Raw genomic sequence first — 6,678 nt, forward strand, 5'->3', positions numbered from 1 at the left:
CATCCTCGTATCTAACCGGACGCCGCCTGTCTGGCTAGTTAGGGTTTGCCCAGCTATAAATACACGTCAGCCAGATGACCTATATTAAAGGAATGAGTATCATGGTGGACAACGGCAGTGGTGGTAGTGGTGGTATTGGAGTGGTGGGGTTTGAGGGTAGGGTGTAAGCTGAATAACATACATTCGCCTGTTCTTATGTCTGTCTGTTTGTCTTTTCTGGCTGACTTGTCTGTATTTCTTTACCTTTATCAACACACATGCATGTATAAATTCAAATATGTGTATATATATGTATTCTATATACATTTATATTGTATGTGTGTGAGAGCTTTTCATATATGCATACATAAATACATGCACATATCTATCTATCTATCTATCTATCTATCTATCTATCTATCTATCTATCTATCTATCTATCTATCTATCTACATACATATATATTTTCACGTACATGTATGCATGTTTATATGCATATATATATATATATATATATATATATATATATATATATATATATATATATATACACACACACACACACAAATATATACAAGGCTGTGTGGTAAGTAGCTTGCTTACCAACCACATGGTTCTGGGTTCAGTCCCACTGCGTGGCACCTTGGGGAAGTGTCTTCTACTATATCCTCGGGCCGACCAAAGCCTTGTGAGAGGATTTGGTAGACGAAAACTAAAAGAAGCCTGTCGTATATATATATATATATTTATGTGTGTGTGTGTGTGTGTGTATGTTTGTGTGTCTGAGTTTGTCCCCAAACATCGCTTGACAACCGATGCTGGTGTGTTTACGCCCCCGTAATCTAGCGGTTCGGAAAAAAAGTCCGATAGAATAAGTACTAGGCTTACAAAGAATAAGTCCTGGGGTTGATTTTCTCGACTAAAGGCGGGCTCCAGCATGGCCGCAGTCAAATGACTGAAACAAATAAAAGAGTAAAAGAGTATATATACATGTACATATACATACATACATACATACACACACACATATATACATATATATCTTTTATTTGTTTTAGTGATTTGAGTGCAGACATGGTGGGCTACGACCTTGAAAACACATACACATACGTGTGTGTGTGCATATATATATATATATATATATATATATATATTCACATATACATGCAAACACATACACACATGCTCACGAGCACTTACGCACTCACACATACCAAAGCGGGTGAGGCCGTCAGTATTCCAGGAAGTCACTGACACAAAATATTGCCAGACCAATATGTGGTTACAGCTGTGACGTAGGCGACATTGCTATGTATGTATGTATGTATGTATGCATGCATGTATGTAGTTGTCGGTCAATTTGTGTCATCTGTCTTAGTTTGTGTTTGTTTAAATTATGCAAATTACGTAAACCCTAAATGTACCCTACTCCTTTTTATATACGTCTAATTCCCTTGGCCACGGGAGATAATGTAGGACAGCTGTCGTGCTGATGATTGTTTATAGAGGCAGAAACATGTCTCCATGACTGTCCTCTTATCTCTAGAACATAAGCGTGTCGTTTTCCTTGATTACATGTCAACTTAGGAGAATTCTTGATTCATGAGATTATCCCCCACCTCTCAAATGGATCTGGTCTTAATTCTATTTGGTAATTATGACACATCCTCTAGAGGCAGAGGTAATCCTAATAAATCAGGAAATTTATGCCGTATGATATTTTATACTTTCATACTGGCCACACTCTGAGTTATTTCTCATAGCTCTTTTATTGGTTTATATATATATATATATATATATATATATATATATATATATATATATATAGTTCCAGGTTCAGTACCACTGCGTGGCACCTTGGGCAAGTGTCTTCTACTATAGCCTCGGGCCGACCAAAGCCTTGTGAGTGGATTTGGTAGGCGGAAACTGAAAGAAGCCCGTCGTATATATATATATATATATATATGTACGTGTGTGTATATATGTTTCTGTGTGTGTGTGTGTGTGTGTGTCCCAACATCGCTTGACATCGATGCTGATGTGTATACGTCCCGTAACTTAGCGGTTCGGCATAAGAGACCGATATTATTATTATTATTGTGTGAGAGAGCAGTGCATGCCATCAAAGTGACACTGGGGTAAAATATACAAAGCCCATTATACCCATCATGACTACCCGTCTGATAAGGGTACACCAGGCACATGCGTCACAACCATATGTGCACGACATGGTGATCTCATATCAAGATAAACAGCACATGACCTCGCAGGTGGGGCCCAGTTAGAATTTTCTTCAGGTCGAGTAGCCCATCCCGCTCAAAAGGTCCCTGAATAAGGTTTGTTTAAGGATGTTGAACAAAACACTCATGTTTCCAGAGGTGAATTATCCAAACCCCAAAGAATTCTTCCCAACATATGGCTATGATGCTCCCCCACTACTTCTGCTCATGATCAGAGATGCACATATCGTCAGCCACCAAGGGACATGCTCAACTGGTTAAGGTCAAACAGCTGACAAGCAAATCTGTGGTATTAAGCAGAATATTTGCTGTAGCCCATCTTTTATACCAAGACAAAACAATATACATGATAACACTTCCAATCAATTAAGATGAGAAGCCATGAGAGCCACTGCCTGGTACTGCATCGGGGCATTTTATTATTATTATTATTATTATTATTATTATTATTATTATTATTATTACTATTATTATTGTTGTTGTTGATGTTGTTGTTGTTGTTGTTGTTAATGCGGCGAGCTGGCAGAATCGTTAGTACGTCAAGCGAAATGCTTGGTGGTATTTTGCACGTCTTCGTGTTCTGAGCTCAAATTCCACCGAGGTCGACTTTGCCTTTCATCTTTCGAGGTCGATGAAATAAGTACCATTTGAGTACTGGGGTCGATGTAATTCCCCTTCCGCAAATTTCAGGCCTTGTGCCTATAGTAGAAACGATTATTATCATTATTGTTGTTGTTGTTCTTCTTCTTCTTGTTACTGCTGCTACTACTGTTGCTGTTGTTGTTCTTGGGTTGTTGTTAACTTATCAACATATGTTAATATGCTAACATAATAACACACTTGTTGAGTCAACATATTAACATATCTGAATATGCTACCAAATGAATATATTAACATAATAAAATGTTAATATAACTTAATTATGCTCCTAAAATATGGTGGAGGTGATGAAAAGATAATAATGATAAAAGGATGAGAAAATTTAGCTTCAGCTGAAAGTGGTATATTGTCAGGAAATTCTCATGGTATTGTTTTGCCCTGGTTGTTGAGAGAGAGAGATGGTATGTAGCTTCCTAGTTGAGAGAAACAAGGGCCATTATAGGAGTGTCAGAAGAGGCCAAGAGAGGAGACGGCATGTCTGTAGTCTGTTGTTGTTGGCAATCCGTCGCTTACGACGTCGAGGGTTCCAGTTGATCCGATCAACGGAACAGCCTGCTCGTGAAATTAACGTGCAAGTGGCTGAGCACTCCACAGACACGTGTACCCTTAACGTAGTTCTCGAGGATATTCAGCGTGACACAGTGTGACAAGGCTGACCCTTTGAATTACAGGCACAACAGAAACAGGAAGTAAGAGTGAGAGAAAGTTGTGGTGAAAGAGTACAGCAGGGTTCACCACCATCCCCTGCCGGAGCCTCGTGGAGCTTTAGGTGTTTTCGCTCAATAAACACTCACAATGCCCAGTCTGGGAATCGAAACCGCGATCCTATGACCGCGAGTCCGCTGCCCTAACCACTGGGCCATTTTTCCTCCACTCTGTAGTCTAGAAAGAGTAGTAATAAGGCGGTGAGCTGGCAGAAACGTGAGCACGCCGGGCGAAATGTTTAGCGGTATGTCGTCTGCCGTTACGTTCTGAGTTCAAATTCCGCCGAGGTCGACTTTGCCTTTCATCCTTCCAGGGTCGATAAATTAAGTACCAGTTACGCACTGGGGTCGATGTAATCGACTTCATACCTTTGTCTGTTCTTGTTTGTCCCCTCTATGTTTAACCCCTTGTGGGCAATAAAAAAATAGAAAGAGTAGTGTGTCGATGAATGAGTCTTTTTTTAACGCGTGAAATGGATTTCTTTTGGATCTGGTTGAGGATGTTTGGCTGTGTGGTAAGAAGTTTGCTTCCCGACCAAATGGTTCCGGGTTCAGTCCCATTGCGTGTCACCTTGGACAAGTGTCTTCTACTATAATCACGGTCTGACCAAAGCCCTGTGAGTGGATTTGGTGGACAGAAGCTGAAAGTCTTTTTGCTGATATCTAGGTGAGAGAGATGAGTGATAGAGAGAGAGCAGACTCTTTTTATACAGTAGACATATCCTTCAGAGTCAAACTGGAATAGATAGCCAGGATAGCATAGATGGACAGCGAAATTCCTGTTTCAGAGAGGAACAGGTAGTGTGGCTTATATGTGAGTAAAAAGCGATTTCACCGAAAGCCATAGCTGTTTCTAAATACATGCACGTTGTAATTCTCACCATTACGTGCTATTATAAAATTCACTAAATGTAGAGACAATTCTGATCATTACAAACCAACAAAGCCATCCCGCCCTCTAATATCTTCCTTCCATTAGCTTCAAACAATACGCTTCAGAGCTAGCTCTTATTTTCGTCAAAGTTTTCGATATTTCTCCGCTTGAAACTGTCCCAGTCTTTGGAAAGAAAATACTAAATAGATGATAATTATTGTTCAGAGAATCGTCTCTATGTTACATGTGAATGTCATCTGGAATGGTAACCAGGAATTAAAATTACTCTTTGTAAGAGATATGGCTGTTCTAACCGTGTGTTATTCATGAATCAGGATGCTGTAAAGTTTTGAGTCAAGGCGCAGGCGTGGCACCTTAGACAAGTGTCTTCTACTATAGCGCCGGAAAATCAAAGCCTTATGAGTTGATTTGGCTGACAGAAACTGAAAGAAGCCCGCCATATATATAAACACACACACACACACACATAGATAGATATACACACGCACATGCACACACACATGTATATTCTCTGTGTCTGTGTGGCTTCGTGTTTGTGTGTTTGTCCGCCATCACCGCTTGACAACCGGCGTTGGTTTGCTTACGTCCCTGTAATCTAGCGGTTCAGCAAACACGACCGATAAAATAAGTACCAGGCTTAAAGTAAACAACATGATGACACATAAATACTGGCGGGGCGTGGGGTGCGTAAATTGTTCTACTAAGCCCGCCTTGACGGTGCCCCAGCATGACCGCAGTCTAATGACTGAAACAAGTAAAATAAAGGATAAAAAATTTCATGACATGCAATGTATCTGTGTTCTAAGGCTGTTCAATAAAATTATGTTGTCACGTAACTAGATAAAGGGATCATGTACCATGTTTAGTGTACTCTGTAATATGATATATTGTGGTACAATACAATGTAATATGGCATTGTATGGTGTTACGTCATGTGATGTATTGTGTGCTGTGGTATAGTGTTGAGTAGTTAGATGTAATGTGGTATAGTGTAGGCTGGCGTAGCGTAGTGGTTTAGTATTATGTTATGTTTTGTAGCTTTGTACTGTGTAGTATAAAGTGGTGTGGTTTGGTGTAGTGAAATGTAGTGCAGTAAGGTTTGATATACTGTCATGTGGGGTGAAGATACGTGGCTTAGTGGTTAGTGTAGGCGTCTCACGATCTTACGATCGTAAGTTCGGTTCCCGGCGGTGCGTTGTGTCCTTGAGCAAGACACTTTATTTCATGTCGCTCCAGTCCACTCAGCTAGCAAAAGTGAATTGTATTTGTAGTTCAATGGATTGGCCTTGCACGTTCAATGTGACATGCTGAATCTCTCTGAGAGCTACGTTAAGGGTTACGGGTGTCTGTGGAGTACTCAGCCACTTGTCCATTAATTTCAGAAGCAGGTTGTTCCGATGATCGGATCAACTGAAGCCCTCATCATCATAAACGATGGAGTGCCCAGCCATATATATATATTGGAATCACCACTACTTTATTATCTCCCCTTCTTCCTAGCTCTCCTGTGTGACCCCTCTGTCCGGCATTTGCCATGATAGATCGCTAGTCACTACACATTCTTCATTTTCTCTTCTTGTTTCTTTCTGTGTTTCTTTCTGTGGAAGAGCGTAAGCTCGAAACGTTAAAGACTTTTTTCACTTCCTAAGCATAAAACTAATACATTTGTTTGTCGTCTACACCACCTGTCTGCGTCTTTTGTTTTTTTGTGAATTCTCCCTATATATATGTGTGTGTGTGTGTGTGCGTGTGTATAAAAACATACGAAACAAAAAGATGGAGCGAGCAGGTTTTAATAACGAATCACAACAATTGTTTCTGTGCTGTGGAAACAGAGTTTTCCTTATCGTACTATTACATAAAATATTATATAAAAAGAATTACATGAATAGATATAGCAGCTGTGTACTGGCCCATCATCAGGTGAGTGGTTTTTGACAGCACTGCTATCGGTGTGTCACGCTGAATCTCCTTGTACACACGTTTGTGGAGTGCTCAGCCACTTGCAGGTTAATTTCACGAGCAGACTGTTTTGTTGATTTTATCATCTGGAACATCCATCATCGAAACCCACGGAGTACCTAGCCAACATAGTGTGGTGTAGTGTGATGTAGAGTGGTTTAGTTTGGTGTAGCATGTTGGCATGTTATATGGTTGTAATGTGGTGAAGTAAGTTGCAATTGTGTATAGTATGGCATAG

Source organism: Octopus bimaculoides, chromosome 4, assembly GCF_046866305.1.
Source record: "Octopus bimaculoides isolate indiv1 chromosome 4, ASM4686630v1, whole genome shotgun sequence".
Lineage (NCBI taxonomy): Eukaryota > Metazoa > Mollusca > Cephalopoda > Octopoda > Octopodidae > Octopus > Octopus bimaculoides.